General features: G+C 37.0%; 1 protein-coding gene across 2 annotated transcripts in view; it reads left to right on the forward strand.

The window, feature by feature from the left end:
- Positions 1–14,644, forward strand: part of LOC140612208 (membrane-spanning 4-domains subfamily A member 13-like) — a 74,564-nt gene extending 59,920 nt beyond the window's left edge. For both annotated transcript variants that reach the window (XR_012013507.1, XR_012013508.1), the window contains 3 exons: positions 8,471–8,590; positions 11,534–11,651; positions 14,453–14,644. The gene's annotated coding sequence lies outside the window, so the exon portion shown is untranslated. The remainder of the gene's footprint in view (positions 1–8,470; positions 8,591–11,533; positions 11,652–14,452) is intronic.
- Positions 14,645–19,060: the final 4,416 nt, after the last annotated feature.

Genomic DNA, 19,060 nt, shown 5'->3' on the forward strand with positions numbered 1-19,060 from the left:
AAAAAATCAAGTAGAGGAGGGAACTGCAACTAGCCTGCGAAAGTGGAGCTGCGAAAGCCTCTGGGTCATGAAAGCCCAGCTCTGGACAAGAGGAATTTTAAAATCCATGCCTGAGTTTTCCCTGATGGAAAAGTACTTAGCAAGGAAATTGAGCAGAATCACAGGAGGGACAGTGAAGCATCAAGAGTTCCAGAGACACTGTAAGACTAGGGATGCCCCCAGAGAAAGCTCACCGCAAACCATGGTCCAATCTTGGTAAAGGGCCGGGGCATGCATCCCTCTGGGGTATTTGGGAGAAGGCAGCACATTACAAGGGCCAGCTTCAGAGCTCCTTTTACCCTAGAGCCTGGCAATGGACGGAGCTGGCTGTCCTCCATTCCCTTGAAAAAAGGCGGTCCCCTGGAGCACAGGTCCAGCAGTGCAATGCCTTGCACCTGAGGGCACCAAAGCAGACAAAGCAAGCTATCCTCCATTCCCCCAGGACAGGTGGAAACAGGGAGGGCACAGGAAAGAAATAATTCTCCTGCCACTGGGTGTCCAGCAAGCTGCGCAGATCAGTGCACCTGTGCCTCCTCCCAGTAGCATCTAAGCCACTGTGGATTGGGAAACTATGAGGATAGAGGGAACATTCCTCAGCATCTAAAAGCCATCTATGAAAAGCCAACAGCAAATATCATTCTCAATGGGGAAACACTGGGAGCCTTTCCTCTAAGATCAGGAATGAGAAGGGATGTCCACTCTCACCACTGCTATTCAACATAGTACTGCAAGTCCTAGCCTCAGCAATCAGGCAACAAAAAGAAATAAAAGGCATTCAAACTGGCAAAGAAGAAGTCAAACTCTCCCTCTTCGCAGATGACATGATACTCTACATAGAAAACCCAAAAGCTTCCACCCCAAGATTGCTAGAACTCATACAGCAATTCGGCAGTGTGGCAGGATACGAAATCAATGCCCAGAAATCAGTTCATTTCTGTACACTAACAATGAGACTGAAGAAAAGAAAGAGAAATTAAGGAGTCAATCCCATTTACAATTGCACCCAAAAGCATAAGATACCTAGGAATAAACCTAACTAAAGAGGTAAAGGATCTATACCCTAAAAACTACAGAACACTTCTGAAAGAAATTCAGGAAGACACAAAGACATGGAAAAATATTCCATGCTCATGAATTGGAAGAATTAATATTGTGAAAATGTCAATGTTACCCAGGGCAATTTACAATTTAATGCAATCCCTATCAAAATACCATGGACTTTCTTCAGAGAGTTGGAACAAATTGTCTTAAGATTTGTGTGGAATCAGAAAAGACCCCGAATAGCCAGGGGAATATTAAAAAAGAAAACCATATCTGGGGGCATCACAATGCCAGATTTCAGGTTGTACTACAAAGCTGTGGTCATCAAGACAGTGTGGTACTGGCACAAAAACAGACACATAGATCAATGGAACAGAATAGAGAATACAAAATTGGACCTCAACTTTATGGTCAACTAATATTCGACAAAGCAGGAAAGACTATCCACTGGAAAAAGGACAGTCTCTTCGATAGGTGGTGCTGGGAAAATTGGACAGCCACGTGCAGAAGAATGAAACTAGACCACTCTCTTACACCATACACAAAGATAAACTCAAAATGGATGAAAGATCTAAATGTGAGAGAAGATTCCATCAAAATCCTAGAGGAGAACACAGGCAACACCCTTTTTGAACTTGGCCCCAGCAACTTCTTGCAAGATACATACATTAAGGCAAGAGAAACAAAAGCAAAAATGAACTATTGGGACTTCATCAAGATAAGAAGCCTCTGCAAAGCAAAAGAAACAGTCAACAAAACTAAAAGACAACCTACAGAATGGGAGAAGATATTTGCAAATGACCTATCAGATAAAGGGCTAGAATCCAAGATCTATAAAGAACTTATTCAGCTCAACAGCAAAGAAACAAATAATCCAATCATGAAATGGGCAAAAGACATGAACAGAAATCTCACAGAGGAAGACATAGACATGGCCAACAAAGCACTCATATGAGAAAATGCTCTGCATCACTGGCCATCAGGGAAATACAAATCAAACCCACAATGAGATACCACCTCACACCAGTGAGAATGGGGAAAATTAACAAGGCAGGAAAAAACAGATGTTGGAGAGGATGTGGAGAAAGGGGAACCCTCTTGCACTGTTGGTGGGAATGTGAACTGGTGCAGCCACTCTGGAAAACTGTGTGGAGGTTCCTCAAAGAGTTAAAAATAGACCTGCCCTACGACCCAGCAATTGCCCTGCTGGGGATTTACCCCAAAGATACAGATGCAGTGAAACGCCGGGACACTTGCACCCCGATGTTTCTAGCAGCAATGTCCACAATAGCCAAACTGTGGAAGGAGCTTCGGTGTCCATCGAAAGATGAATGGATAAAGAAGATGTGGTTTATGTATACAATGGAATATTACTCAGCAATTAGAAATGACAAATATGCACTATTTGCTTCGACGTGGAGGGACCTGGATGGTATTATGCTGAGTGAAATAAGTCAATTGGAAAAGGATAAACATTATATGGTCTCATTCATTTGGGAAATGTGAAAATTAGTGAAAGGGAATAAAGGGAAAGGAGAAAAAATGAGTGAAAATATCAGTGAGGGTGACAAAACATGAGAGACACCTAACTCTGGGAAATGAACAAGGGGTAGTGGAAGGGGAAGTGGGTGGGTGGTTGGGGTGACTGGGTGATGGGCACTGAGGGGGGCATTTGGCGGGAAGAGCACTGAGTGTTATGCTATATGTTGGCAAATTGAACTCCAGTAAAGGAAAGTAAAAAATAAATTAAAGTTAAAAAAAATAAATAAATCACAAGAAGCTTGGAAGGATTTCAAACACGTGGAGGTTAAGGACCATCCTGCTAAAAGATGAAAGGGTAAACCAGGAAATTAGGGAAAAATTAAAAAGATTCATGGAAACTAATGAGAATGAAGATACAACCGTTCAAAAACCTTGGGATACGCCTTTTTTTTTTTTTTTTTTTCTATTTTCACATTGTGCCTGGGAGAGGCGGGGCCTCTAGGAAAGGGACGCCTCTAGGAAAGGAAGGCCTCACAGGATAAACAGCTCACACTGAGCCAGGCATCCAGCAGGGGGCAGGGCATCTCCACCCAGGCACACACACCTGAGAATCAGCACAGCAGATCCCTTCCCCAGAAGAGCAGCTGGAAGAACAAGGGAAATGCAAATTTATTGACCAAGCAGCAATGGAAAGCTCCAGGATTAAGGGAAAATAGTTTATAGAACTAAAGGTTTTTTCTTTTCATTATGATTCATTTTTATATCAGGTTTTAAATCTCCAGTATTTTTTCTCTTTCCCACCTTAACTACAATATTTTATCAACTCTTTGTTTTTAAGGTTTTTCCTTTTTGACTTTCATATTTCTACAATTACATGTCTTAGAGTTACTCTTCACTGCTGGATTCCTTCTATGTATTCAATTTAATTTTGGTAGATGTATGAGATATGGGTTTTTGTTTTGTGTTTTTTATTTTTTCTGTCTCATTTTGTTTTACAATGGTGGAAGTTAGTACCTTCTAACACACGACCATAATACACCCAGAATTAAGTGGAACACGGCATTGGTTTATTCTGTGAGACTATATTTCTCTCTTCCTTCTCATTATGCCCCCCCTTTATCTTCTTTATGTTTTGTGATCGATGTTGGGTCTTTATATAAGTATTACTGATTTATATAAATCTGGGATTAAGCATCTTCAATATACAGAACAAAATATGCTTAGAACCAAGAGGATCATCCTCTAGGTCCCCTCAGGTAGACTATATTCTCTCTCTACCACCACTTCTTCACCACCACCATTCCCTCCACTTTTCTTTTCTTTCTTTTTTGTTCCATCTTATTTATTTTTAGTTTTGGTTTTTTACTTTTTCTATTTTGTTTTAAATTTTGTCTTTCACTTTAGTGGTCATTTTGTTTTATTTTGTTCTGTTCTTTTTCTTTTATTTTCTGGTCTCTGACCTCTTCAGAATCGTCTAGAGTGTATTTTACTTAGTTAGGTCCTAGTTGATATTTTTGACTCAGCCCACTCATACAGCCACTCTGCACTGGACAAAATGACTAGAAGGAAGAATTCACCACAGAAGAAAGAACTGGAAGCAATACTCTCTGCCACAGAATTACGGAATGTGGATTTAAATACTATGTCAAAAATTCAATTCAGAAGTACAATTATAAAGCTACTGATGGCTCTGAGAAAAGGCATAAAGGACTCTAGAGACTTCATTACTGCAGAATGAAAATCTGCAGATCTACTCAGTTTGAAGTTAAAAATACTTTAACAGAGATGCAATCCAAACTGGATGCTCTAACTACTAGGGTTAATGAAGTGGGAAAGAGAGCATATGACATAGAAGACAAGTTGATGGAAAGAAAGGAAGCTGAGGAAAAAAGAGAAAAACAAGAGACCATGAGGAAAGGCTTAGGAAAATAAATGATAGCTTGAGAAGGAAGAATTGGTATTCCAGGGAGGCTGAAAGAGAAAGAGAGAACCACAAAGTATATGTGAACAAATCATAGCTGAGAAATTCCCTAACCAGAGGAAGGAAACAATCATTCAGATCCAAGAGATAGAGAAGACTCCCTCAAAATCAATATAAACCATTTAACACTTCGACATTTAATAGTGAAACTTGCAAATCTCAAAGAGAAAATCCTTAAATCAGCTCAAGACAAGAGTTTCTTAACTTTTATGGGGAGAAATATCAGATTAATAGCAGACCTCTCCACGGAGACCTGGCAGGCCAGAACGGGCTGGCATGATATATACAGGCTACTAAATGAGAAGAAAATGCAGCCAAGAATACTCTGTCCAGTGAGGCTGTCATTCAGAATAGAAGGAGAGATAAAGAGCTTCCTATATAGGCAGAAACTGAAAAAATATGTGACCACCAAACCAGCTCTGCAAGAAATGTTAAGGGGGAACTGAAAAAGAAAAAGAAAGCCCAAGGAGACAGTCCACAAAAAAAGGGGGCGACTGAATAGGTATTATAATGACACTAAATTCATATCTTTCAATAGTTACTCCGAATGTGAATGGGCTAAATGATCCCATCAAAAGATGCAGGGTTTTGGACTGGATAGAAAAGCAAGACCCATCTGTATTCTGTCTACAACAGTCTCATTTTATTTTATTTTTTTTAATTTTTATTTATTTATGATAGTCACACACACACAGAGAGAGAGAGAGAGAGGCAGAGACACAGGCAGAGGGAGAGGCAGGCTCCATGCACCGGGAGCCCGATGTGGGATTCGATCCTGGGTCTCCAGGATCGCGCCCTGGGCCAAAGGCAGGCGCCAAACTGCTGCGCCACCCAGGGATCCCAACAGTCTCATTTTAGATCTAAGGACACCTCCAGCCTGAAAATGAAAGGGTGCAGAACCATTTACCATTCAACTGGTCCTCAAAAGAAAGTTAGGGTAGCAATACTCACATCAGATATATTAAAGTTTATCCCAAAGGCTGTAGTAAGAGATGAAGAGGGACACTATATCATCCGTAAAGGGTCTCCAACAAGAAGACCTAACTATCATGAATATTTATGACCCTAATATGGGAGCTGCCAAGCATATCAATCAATTCATAACCAAAGTAGAGAGATACTTAGATAATACACTAATGGTAGGAGACTTCAACACGGCACTTTCAGCAAATGATAGATACTCTAAGCACAACGTCACCAAAGAAACAAGGGCCTTGAATGATACACTGGACTAGATGGATTTCACAGATATATACAGAACTTTCTATCCAAATACAACTTTTTACACATTCTTCTCATGTGCACATGGAGCTTTCTCCAGAATGGACCACATACTGGGTCACAAATCAGGTCTCAACTGATATTAAAAGATTGGGATTGTCCCCTGCATATTTTCAGACCACAATACTTTGAAACTGGAACTCAATCACCAGAAGAAATTTGGCAGAACCTCAAACACATGGAGGTGAAAGAGCATCCTACTAAAAGATGAATGGGTCAATCAGGAAATTAGAGAAGAATTTTGCAAATTCATGGAAACTACGAAATGAAAATACAACCGTTCAAAATCTTTGGGATACAGCAAAAGGTTCTAAGAGGGAAATACATTGCATAACAAACCTCCCTCAAAACATTGTAAAAAACATATACACCAGCTAACCTCTCACCTAAAGGAATTGGAGAAAGAACAGCAAATATAACTTATACCAAGCAAAAGAAGAGAGATGATAAAGATTCGAGCAGACCTCAATGAAATAGAGACCAGAAAAGCTGTAGAACAGATCAACAGAAGCAGGAGGTGGTTCTCTGAAAGAATTAATAAGATAGATAAACCATTAGCCAGCCTTATTAAAAAGAAAAGAGAAAAAGACTGAAAAAAAAATCCCAAACAAAAGAGATATCACCACCAATACCAAGGAAATAAAATTATTTTAAAAATGTATTATGAGCAATATATGCCAAAAATTCGGCAATCTAGAAGAAATGGATGCATTTCTGGAAAACCACAAATTACCAAAAGTGGAACAGGAAGAAAGAGAAAGCCTGAACAGGCCAGTAACTAGTGAGGAAATTGAAGCAGTCATCAAACACCTCCCAAGATACAAATTTCCACGGCCAGATGGCTTCTCAGGGGAATTCCATCAAACATTTCAAGGAGAAATACCAGTTCTGCTAAAGCTGTTTAGAAGGATAGAAAGGGAGGGAATATTTCCAAACTCGTTTTATGAGGCCAACATTATACTATATAAAGCTTAAAAAGGTAGACAATAAGAAGCATATTTAATACAAAATAGAGAGTAAGAGATAATAAAGATAAATGAGGATGTCAATAAAATAGAAAATAGAAAAGAAACTAGTGGGTGTTATACATAGCCTGATGAATTATTGAAAATGACATCTGAAACTACTGTATGTTGGCTAACTGAAATTAAATTAAAAAAAGCTAATACTATTTGATTTTAAGGCTTACTATTTAGCTACCATAATCAAGTGTGTGTGTGTGCATGTGTATTTAATCATTTAATCCAGCTCATACACTGGGAGATATATGTACACTGGGATATGTATATATTTATGTATGTACATATACATAAATATACAAAGGTCAACTGGTCAAATGTTTCAGCTTTCTACTCCTGCTTTTTGTCCACTTGCTTTATCAATTACTTAGAGGTACATGTCAAAATCTGTTATAATTGTGGATGTTTCTACTTCTCCTTTTATTTCTTCAGTTTTTGCCAGTAGAACTCCACACTGCACAGAACACCTGCTCCAAGTGGCCTTATCAATGCATTTACTCAACAAGGATGCCTCTTTTTCTATATAATATTATTGTGTCATAACCATTTGTTCATATAATTAAAAATTCATAAAATATGTTATTCTAACGATGAACTTACATTTATATACCACAATTTACTAACCAGTAATGTTGGGTGTTTAGATTACAAAAATGAGTTGGAGAACATTTTATTTTAATGTGATTATCTCTCTTTAAGGTTGATTTATTCCAAAAAATAAATTAAGATCACTGTACAACAATAAAGAGCACATGGACAAACATAGATCATAGATCTATATAGTGAAATAGATTTCAGAATCCGTTTAAGTTTTCTTATTATCTAATTCAGAAAGAATTAGAAATTACTAATTAAAATTAAATTACTGGTGCAGATGATACCAAGGAAATAAGTATAAGAGAAGGATAGCCCCCAAAGCAGTATCATAGGGCTTACCACCTCTCTGACCTCATAAATGGAAAAAGTATAATTATGCAGCAACATTATGTATATGCATTGTCCTGAGTACATAGCCTGACAGAACTGTGGTCAAAAAACACAGCAGATACCTCCAGTGATTTAATTCTCCACTATCTTCAAGATAAAATCCTAAATATCTATCTAGATATCTAGATAGCTCTTGTCTTTCCGAAAATAAAATTCCTTATGACTCTCCTTCTTGCATTGTTAAATGAACCATGGCAAACTCCTAGAACATTAGGTCTCTGGTAACTTCACCCTTTATGGCACTATGAATTTGCCTATATTGTTAGCATTTCTTTACATTATATTCAAATTTAATATGTACTTGTCTTCCCCATTAGTCTTCCTTGAGTGCAAAGACCAACTCTTTTCCCCTTCTTTATCTAATAAAACAGATAATAATTTGCATGGTACAGAGCTCACACTCAATAATTATTTGTCAGTGAAGGGATAAATATATGTGTGTTACATCAAAAGTTTTATTTTTTCCAAAATTGATTGGTTCTATTGGGATCCTGACAAATCTGCAGTTCTGACAGTCCTTTTAATGACCTTACTATTCTAGATAGATCAGAATTTATATAAATCTTCTACCTGAATATATCTGGCAGTGATGTATATGCATAACTTATAGTGACTGAGTGACACTTTTTATCTATTGCAGCTATCCTATGCTATAATAGTGAACATTTTAAGTGCCTGCATTGCAGTGATTGGTCTGATTTTACTATCACTTGAGTTTATAATATATAGTTTGAGTACAAAAACTCCTATTTGGCCAGAGGTAAGTACAAGATTTCTATGAAAATTCCATCACAAATTTAGAATTACATTTAAACTTTTTGGTGAGTAATCAAAGTATTTAAGTACTAGGCAAAGTATGACAGTGATCTTTATCATTAGTTTACTCTGGTGTTAGGCACATACTACAAATGTGGTTCAAATTATAGGTTACATTTCTAAATTTAGGATTACCCAAAACTTCAAGTAAGCAAATGGAATGTATTATGAATATTAATAGATATATTTTGAGTGATTTAGCATTATATTCAATTCTGGTCCCATCTGGTATCCAAGATATTTTTTCAATAGGCAGCTTAGTTCTTTCTCAGTACCTGCATCTCCCAGGCCAGTTTTCCTAGGCCTTAAATGATCAAGTTTATTATAGCAAGATTTGATCTTCAAAGGAGGAAATAATATCCTTATGTTTTATGATGCCTAGTAATTTATGTTCATCAGGGATGTAATTATCAGAGATAATAAATCTGGATTCTATAGATATATGTAATTTGGAATGGATGTATATTCAATTCAATATGCACATGACTAAATGGATTTTTACTGGAGTTCAATTTGCCAACATATAGTATAACACCCAGTGTTCATCCTTTCAAGTGCCCCCCTCAGTATCTGTCACTCAGTCACCCCATCCCCCTGCCCACCTTCCCTTCCACTACACCTTGTTAATTTCCCAGAGTTAGTAGTCTCTCATCTTTTGTCACCATCTCTAATTTTTCCCATTCATTTTCTCTCCTTTCCTCTATAATCCCTTTCACTATTTCTTATATCCCCTGTATGAGTGAAACTATATGATTGTCCTCCAATCGACTTACTTCACTCAGCATGATACCCTCCAATTCCATCCATGAAGCAAATGGTGGGTAGTCATCATTTCTAATGGCTAAGTGATATTCTATATGGACATTTTTTAATTGCCTACTTTGTATCATTCTATCTGTCAGTAGGTCTATGTGAGTCTGTTTATGTGTTTATGTGTGTCAGTCTGTCAGTGGATCTATGTGTGTCTGTGTTTGTGTTTCAGTATCTGTATGTATCTGTGTTTCCATCCATGTGGAACTATAGATATTTGTGCACTTAACTACATTATGTTTTTTCATATGGAAAGGAGGACAAGGAGTTTGGAATTAGTGCTAAGCAAGTTGGGTGGAGATTAAAACCATAAATTCTAAAGCCTTTTCTGTGGATTCGTATCTTTCTGTTCTACTACCCAAAACATGACAGATGACAAAAGAGCTGGGCCTTTGACCAAGACCTAGAAGCCAACTTTTCTTTCTCAGTTTCTAATTGAGACCATTGGATGTTGCTTGTTTTTAAATTCTTATCCTAATACAGCAAGCTCTCCTTACTTCAATATCTCAAACTCTTGGTTAATTAGCTTGTTCCAAAACATATGTTGATATGCATTTTGCTGATTTTTTGTTTTCTTATTTTTTTATTTATCTATGATAGTCACAGAGAGAGAGAGAGAGAAAGAGAGAGAGAGAGAGAGGCAGAGACATAGGCAGAGGGAGAAGCAGGCTCCATGCACCGGGAGCCCGATGTGGGATTTGATCCCGGGTCTCCAGGATCGCGCCCTGGGCCAAAGGCAGGCGCCAAACCGCTGCGCCACCCAGGGATCCGATTTTTTTTTTATTTCTACATCACTTGTGATTTTATAGCAAGTGAGATTACAAACTTCCTCAGGGAATGATTTATATCTCTGACTCAATTAAAGAAAGAAGCTAAGAAATGTTAAGCTACTTGCTCATGGCCAGAGCTATTTACTTGCAAAACATTCATTCTAATTTAAAAATGGTCTAAATTTCAAATTATTTTACTACACAAAATTGAGCCCTAACAGAAATGAGATAAATGACACATTGAAGAACCATTGTACAACTGCAATGAATGCTAATATTTTATGACACATACCTTGAAGGATATCTTAAAGTAAAACTTAAATATAAACCTCCAGATATTGCTTAAGGTTATATAAGTATAACAGGAATGTCTCATTTTACTGGGTTGGAGTGCAAATATAATCTTGATTCTTTCATTTTTCCAACTCACCTCTTGAGCCACCAAAGTTCACATTAGCAAGAAATCTAAGATCTTCCTCCTGAAGCCCTTTTCCTATGGACCCTCTCGCATTATTCAAGAACACTGAGAACCAAAGATTCAATATCGACTCCAAACCTCTAGTTCATAGAATCCTAGAGCATCTCAGTAGTCTACCAGAATACCCATGATTTCACTGCCATGGCTTCAGTTACCATTAAATGGTGTCAGGATTGAAAACTGGTCCCAGGAGCCCATGGTGGCCTTGTCACAAAAATGCTTTGGGTGCTTCAGGCTTCTAGTATCCTATCCTGTAACTATCCCACTATCCTGCAAGGTTATAGGTCTACTGGGGCTTATAGTCAGAGGCACAATCCCAGGAGGAAACCACTTTCCCATAGGATACATAAGCCCTTCTGTTGAACCTGAGTCACAAAGCCAAACCTTTTTTTCCTTCACTGTATGTTTCTCTATAGGGCCCTTTCCTAAAACAGGCCTACTTCTGAACATTTGTCTGTTAAATAAGTTCTGTAACACAGGACATCAAGAGTGTCTCAGTTCCATCTTCTCCTTTGGCCTCTGTGAAAATTTGCTGACTTATCCACAACACACAGGAAAACACAATTGATGATTCTTATTAGCCATTTGGCAGAAATATGTCAGCTTATACTCATCCTCAAAATTATCAGCTATCATTAAGATCAAGAAAAAAGCATATATAAGTACCCACAGCTTTAGGGGATGGAGATATATTGGGTCGTTTTTCTCTTTTTCTTTTCATCTTCCTATAGTTGTGCAATTCCTTTATTATTATTCTAAAGTATTCTATTATTCTAAAGTTTAGTATATAAAGATCTATAAGGAATGTATATCTTATTTTTGGAAACAGAGAAGTGGTAAAATGCTTTCAGAATACTTGTTCCTATTCACCTTCTTGGAGTTGTTTTTGACGTGTACAGTGATCCATTGGGGATACAAAGCAAAATATCACAGATAATAAAGATGTGGTGAGTATCTCATCCACATCTAATTCCCTTGGTGAATTAGAGGATATTGGCTTTTATAATGAACTCTTTTTAAAGAACTGAATGAAGGTTTTGATAAGAATTTAGTGTCATCTGTAAGCTATGTTATAGGGAGCTGAAAACACTGGACTACTGTGCATTACATGGGTTTCTCTGCAATTGAGGGTAAATAATTTGCCCTTGACAAAAGTGTTCCTTATTAAATAATATTTTTAGGTTCACATCTCATGAGGGAACAGGATAGAAGATAGATGGTTTGCTGGCTTGAGTCTGTTTAGTTCAACAGACATTTCCACTGAAAACAAAAGAACTTTGTGAAGGGTGTTACCAGACACAGGAATTTGGGAATGCTGAAGTTTCATAATTTTCAAAGTTTGAGAAAACATGTTGGGTATCAAAGTGCAGAATCTTTAGTGTTTTCAGAAACCATGATTTTGAGGTAACTGATAAGTTGGAAAAGATGGTAAACACTATTTTCAGTAAAGCCACTTTCTCACTTCCTCCACATCTGATATTTCAGGTCTAAAGAAAAACTTTATCTCCAACTGACCTCAACATCACTGAATCTGAGTACTTTGTCAAAAGATACATCTTCCCTTTCCTCCAAATGCCCATATCAAAGGTCCAGGCTTAATGATCAGTGCAACCATAAGAACAACTCAGAAGGATCACAAAGTTAATGTGGAGGAGATAGTGTCTTGTCTGTAAATTCTAGACCAGATATATAGGGAGACTTAGGAAATGACAAGTAAGAATCAGAATGCCTAGGACCTGGGGGTCTTGGAGTAGAAGTAGGAAAAAAAATTGAGAGAAAAGCAGGAGGGAGATACTCACAGATCTCGTATTCAAATATTCCTGGCTCTAAGACTTCATATGTACTAGGATGAAGCATTGAAACCAGATAATATTACCCTCTACTTCAAGCATCTGCTAAGGATAGGCATTGAAACAATCATACTAAAGTACAAATGACTGAGATCAGGTCAACCATTGCTCTGATAAAAGAATGGAAATACAAATTGCCCAAATAATGTGAAAAAAACTGAAGACCCAAGGAAGTCTTTGAACTAAGCTATGAGATGAGGTAAGAATGATATGGATATGAACGTCCCAGCTTTGAAAGCTATACCCAGGACTATTAGTTTTTATTGCTAAGTGAAAGTGTTACATGTAGAATGTATGATGATGGAAATTATAGAACACTAGAATATGGGAAAACTTCCTCAAGCAACATGTTTATTAGGATCTCAAAAATATCAATGAGGAGGGAAACTGTACAGAAAATTTATTGAAAGGCAATCAGTGATCCAGATGTCAATACCTTAATTTCTATGGAATGACATCTTACTCACATATTCTCAAAAGGAAGTGCCTTTTAGCAGCACAAATGGAGATTTAGCCTCTGAGTATCAAGAGAAAGTGGAATATCCAAAGGGAAATTTTTTTCTGATAATCCCATATCTATGCCTAATAGTTTTATCACATTAATTCAAAATAGATATTAGTTAAGCAAAGCAATCTGCAGATTAAGATGATAAAATAAAGGAGGCATATTTATTGAATGGTAAGTAAATTAATGAATATGGAGCACAATCTTTGGGGGCCAGTGGTGGAAAATAAGAGCCAAGAAAGTAGATTGAGTCTAAATTATTACAGAAATGAATGTTGTGGTATAATATCAAACTCTAATGTTATAAGTTATGCTTGACTTAATTTTAATTTTGGGAGTTGGAGAAAAAAGGACAGATGTACATTTATATCATATCAAAAGGATTGTCAGATTTTTTTTCCATTTGAGAGTGCTTCTCAGCAATCTGTCCAAGACATCTGGGTAATGGTTTGAGCTCTTAAATGGAAAGAAAACAAGGAAAGAATTTTGTGGTGAGATGATAAATTCAGTTCGAGATATATTTATTGGAAATGCTTTGGGATCATCTAGGTCAAAACCTCTAGTAAGAAACTATAAATATAAGCCTAGAGCTAGAGTGGTCTAGGATGAGGATTCAGCATTAGGATTGCTATAAATTTACAAGCTGGAGGTATAAATGCTGTTGCCCATGGAAAAACTGTAGATATATAGCTGGAAGAGTAAAAGGACAGAATAGCAGCCCAAGGAGATTAAGGCCCAGGCAAAAAAAAAAAAGTTAAAAAGTCAAGTTTGTGAGACTAGAAAATGATGGCCAAGTAATATAATTGGAAGCCATAAAATAGGGAGCAGTAAAATGAGAATCCTTTTAGTTCTATCTAAAAGCATTCAAAATAAGAATTAAAAAAAAATTCTGGTTCTAACCAAAAGGAGGGTAAACAGACACACACCCACATCAAATTCATAATTCTCCAATGAATAAATTGAAAGAGAAAAAGCATGAATTGACCATATAGGAATGCATAGTTTTTTGCTCAGTAAGAAAGAATTTAAACTGATAAGTATTTAACAGTATACTAAATAATGCAACTTAGTTTGAGTAGAAAGCTATATGTTCTTACATGATCAATCTGTATTTAGGAATCTATCTACTGATTCCTAGCATTGTTTTTGTTTATCATCCTAAAAGAACAAAAAGGAAGGAAGGGAGAAAGAAAATGAAGATAAGGAGAAAGGGAAGGAAGGAGGAAGGAAGGAAACCTTTTTAAAAACAGCAGAAGCACATGGTTTAATTTTTAAATCTCAAGGAAGAGAAATTTCCAGTTAGCATTCCTTCAAAAATTCTACTCAAAATCATGCAGTACTTTATTATAGAGTATATTAATGATTCAATTTACTAATATCCAACTTACCTCAGGTACATGGCAGAAGGGGATCTTTTTCCTACATATTAAAGAACCATTATGACCTCAGTCAAGGAGGAAAGTTTAGTGATGAATGAAGAACTTCATTTTGTTCAAGAGGCTTCTTGGAAAATGCATTTTAATTAAGTCCACCTCAGTATTTCATTTCCCCCATTTCATTAATAAAAAATTTAAATTGATAAATATGATTTTTCTTCTGTGTGGAGTGATGTGCATAAATTATCTCAAGTTGAGTCTGGTCAGAGATTTTCCCATACAAGAGAAATTCTAAAAACAGGTACATGTTTCTGGAGTGGGATTTAGATCTAATTTTATAGAATAATATGTTAATGTTGACTCAAGGAAATCAATTCATTGTGAAAAGGAAATTAGCATAAATTATAAAAGGTTGTCCCAGTATCTTTGAAGGTTACTCAACAGATTAGCTTGAAACACAAATTCTAAGATTTTTTCTTACCGGATGTTGCTAAAATTTGCATAGCTTACCTAGGGTAGAGAAAAGCATATTATAATTTAAAATATCTTTATGTTATTGAAACTACACAAATGAATGTCTCCTGGATTTTAGTTTTTCTGGAAAGTCCAACTCCCAAAATGTTACATCTTTTTGCCCACAGTATGTTTGATCACAAACAGGTGTATTATACTGATTGATTTTTCAGACATCAAACTAATCTTACATTGCTAGGAATGTCTCTTCATCATAGTTTATAATCCTCTCTATATGTTGCTGGATTTGTTTTGTTGAGATCTGTGTATGTATTCATAAGGCATATTTGTCTTTAATTTTCTTTTTTTATAATGCCTTTGCCTGGTTTTAGTATCAGGATAATACTGGCTTTATAGAATAAGTTGAGATATTCTCCCTCCTCTTAATTATTGCTTTATACAATTGTCATTTAAATAAAATACCAGCAATGTCCACAATAGCCAAACTGTGGAAGAAGCCTCAGTGTCCATGGAAAGATGAATGGACAGTACCCCTCACCCAATCACCCCATCCCCCTACCCACCTCCCCTTCCACCTTCATTTGTTCATTTCCCAGAGATAGGAATCTCTCATGTTTTGTCACCATCTCCGATTTTTCCCACTCATTTTCTTTCCTTTTCCACTATGATCCTTTTCACAATGTTTTTATATTCCCTGAATGAGTGAAACCATATGTTTCTCCTTCTCTGAGCGAAACCATATAATGTTTGTCCTTCTCTGATTTACTTACTTCACTCAGTATAATACCCTCCAGTTCTATCCACGTTGAAGCAAATGGTGGGCATTCATCATTTCTAATGGCTGAGTAATATTCCATTGTATATATAGACCAAATCTTCCTCATCCATTCATCTTTCGATGACCACTGAGCTCCTTCCACAGTTTGGCTATTGTGGGCATTGCTTCTCTGAACATTGGGATGCAGATGTCTTGGCGTTTCACTGCATCTGTATCTTCGGGGTAAATCCCCAGCAGTGCAATTGCTGAATCATAAGGTAGCTCTATTTTTAACTCTTTGAGGAAACTCCACACAGTTTTCCAGAGTGGCTACACTAGTTCATATTCCCACCAGCAGTGCAAGAGGGTTCCCTTTTCTCCACATCCTCTCCAACATTTGTTGTTTCCTGTCTTGCTAAATTTCCCCATTCTCACTGGTGTGAGGTGGTATCTCATTGTGGTTTGAATTGTATTTCCCTGATAGCAAGTGATGCGGAGCATATTCTCATGTGCTTGTTGGCCATGTGTATGTCTTCTTTGGTGAAATTTCTGTTCATGTCTTTTGCCCATTTCATGATTGGATTGTTTGTTTCTTGGCTGTTGAGTTTAATAAGTTCTTCATAGATCTTCAATATTAGCCCTTTATCTGATATGTCACTTGTAAATATCTTCTCCCATTCTGTAAGTTGTCTTTTAGTTTTGTTGACTGTTTCTTTTGCTGTACAGAAGCTTTGTATCTTGATTAAGTCCCAATAGTTCATTTTTGCTTTGGTTTCCCTTGCCTTCATAGATGTATTTTGCAAGAAGTTACTGTAGCCAGGCTCAAAAAGGGTGTTGCCTGTGTTCTCCTCTAGGATTTTGATGGATTCTTGTCTCATGTTTAGATCTCTCATTCATTTTGTGTTTATCTTTGTGTATAGTGTAAGAGAATGGTCCAGTTTCATTCTTCTGCATGTGGATGTCCAATTTTCCCCAGAACGATTTATTGAAGAGACTGTCCTTTTTCCAGTGGATATTCTTTCCTACTTTGTCAAATATTAGTTGGCCATAGAGTTGAGTGCCCATTTCTGGGTTCTCTATTCTGTTCCATTGATCTATGTGTCTGTTTTTGTGCCAGTTCCACACTGTATTGATGATCACAGCTTTGTAGTACAACTTGAAATCTGGCATTATGATGCCCCCAGCTCTGATTTTCTTTCTGGCTATTCAGGATCTTTTCTGATTCCACACAAATCTTAGGATGATTTGTTCCAATTCTCTGAAGAAAGTCCATGGTATTTTGATATGGATTGCATTGAATATGTAAATTGCCATGGGCAGCATAGACATTTTCACAACATTTATTTTTCCAATCCCTGAGCATGGAATATTTTTCCAACTCTTGTGTCTTCCTCAATTTCTTTCAGAAGTATTCTTTTTTTTAGGTATAGATCCTTTACCTCTTTGGTTAGGTTTATTCCTAGGTATCTTATGCCTCTGTGTGCAATTGTAAATGGGATTGACTTCCTAATTCCTCCTTCTTGAGTCTCATTGTTAGTGTATAGAAATGCCACTGGTTTTTGAGCATTGATTTTGTATCCTGCCACATTCCTAAATTACTGTATGAGTTCCAGCAATCTTGGGGTGGAGTCTTTTGGGTTTTCCATGTACAGTAGATGTACAGTATCATGTCATCAGTGAAGAGGGAGAGTTTGACTTCTTTGACAATTTGAATGCCTTTTATTTATTTTATTAGCCTGATTGCTGAGGCTAGGACTTCTAGTACTATGTTGAATAGCAGTGGTGAGAGTGGACATCCCTGTTGTCTTCCTGTTCTTAGGAGAAAGGCTCAGTTTTTCACCATTGAGAATGGTATTTGCTATGGGCTTTGGTAGATGGCTTTTAAGATGCTGAGGAATACTCCCTCTACCTCACACTCTGAAGAGTTTTGATCAGGAATAGATGCTGTATTTTGTCAAATGCTTTCTTTGAATCTATGGAGAAGATCATATGGTTCTTGTTTTTTTCTCTTGTTGATATGATCTATCACATTGATTGCCTTACAAGTGTTGAACCAGCCTTGCATCCCGGGGATAAATAAATCCCTCTTGGTCATGGTGAATAATCCTCTTAATGTACTTGGATCCTATTGGCTAGTATCTTGTTGAGAATTTTTGCATCTGTATTCATCAGGGATATTGGTCTATAATTCTCCTTTTTGGTGGGATCTTTGGTTTGGGAATTAAGGTGATGCTGGCCTCATAAAACGAGTTTGGAAGAATTCCATCCCTTTATATCTTTCAAACAGCTTTAGTAGAATAGCTATTGTTTCTTTTTTATACTTTTGATACATTTCCCCTGCGAAGCAATCTGGCCCTGGACTTTTGTCTTGGGAGGTTTTTGATGACTGCTTCAATTTCCTCCCTGGTTATTGACTTGTTCAGGTTTTCTACTTCCTTCTGTTCCAGTTTTGGTAATTTGTGGTTTTCCAGAAATGCATCAATTTTTTCTAGATTGCCTAATTTATTGGCATTTAGCTGTTCATAATACGTTTTTAAAATCGTTTGTATTTCTTTGGTATTGGTTATGATCTCTCTTCTTTCATACCTGATTTTATTAATTTGAGCCCTTTCTCTTTTCTTTTTAATAATTATGGCTAATGGTTTATCTATCTTAAATTCTTTCAAAGAACCAACTCCTGGTTTTGTTGACCTATTCTAGTTCTTCAGGTCTCTATTTCATTGAGTTCTATTTGAATCTTTTTTTTTTTTTTTAAGATTTATTTACTTATTTTATGATAGACATAGAGAGAGAGAGAGAGAGAGAGGCAGAGACACAGGAGGAGGGAGAAGCAGGCTCCATGCCGGGAGCCCGATGTGGGACTCGATCCCGGGACTCCAGGATCGCACCCAGGGCCAAAGGCAGGCGCTAAACCGCTGAGCCACCCAGGGATCCCCTATTTGAATCTTTATTATCTTTCTTCCTCTGCTTGGTATAGATTTTATTTGCTGTTCTTTCTCCCATTCTTTAGATGCAAGGTTAGCTTGTGTATATAGTTTTTTCCAATTTTTTAAGGAATGCTTGTATTATGATGTATTCCCCTCTTGGGACCACTTTTGCTGTAACCCAAAGATTATGAATGGCTGTATCTTCATTCTCATTAGTTTTCATGAATCTTTTTAATTATCTCTAATTTCCTGGTTGACCCCTTCATCTTTTAGTAGGATGCTTTTTAACCTCCATATATTTGAGTTTCTTCCAATTTTCTTCTTGTGATTGAGTTCTAGTTTCAAAGCATTGTGGTGTGAAAATATGCAGGGGACAATCCCAATCTTTTGGTATCAGTTGAGGCCTGATTTGTGACCCAGTATGGGGTTTATTCTGGAGAAAGCTCCATGTGCACTGGAGAAGAATG

This window comes from Canis lupus, chromosome 21 (assembly GCF_048164855.1).
Source record: "Canis lupus baileyi chromosome 21, mCanLup2.hap1, whole genome shotgun sequence".
NCBI classification, from domain to species: Eukaryota; Metazoa; Chordata; class Mammalia; order Carnivora; family Canidae; genus Canis; species Canis lupus.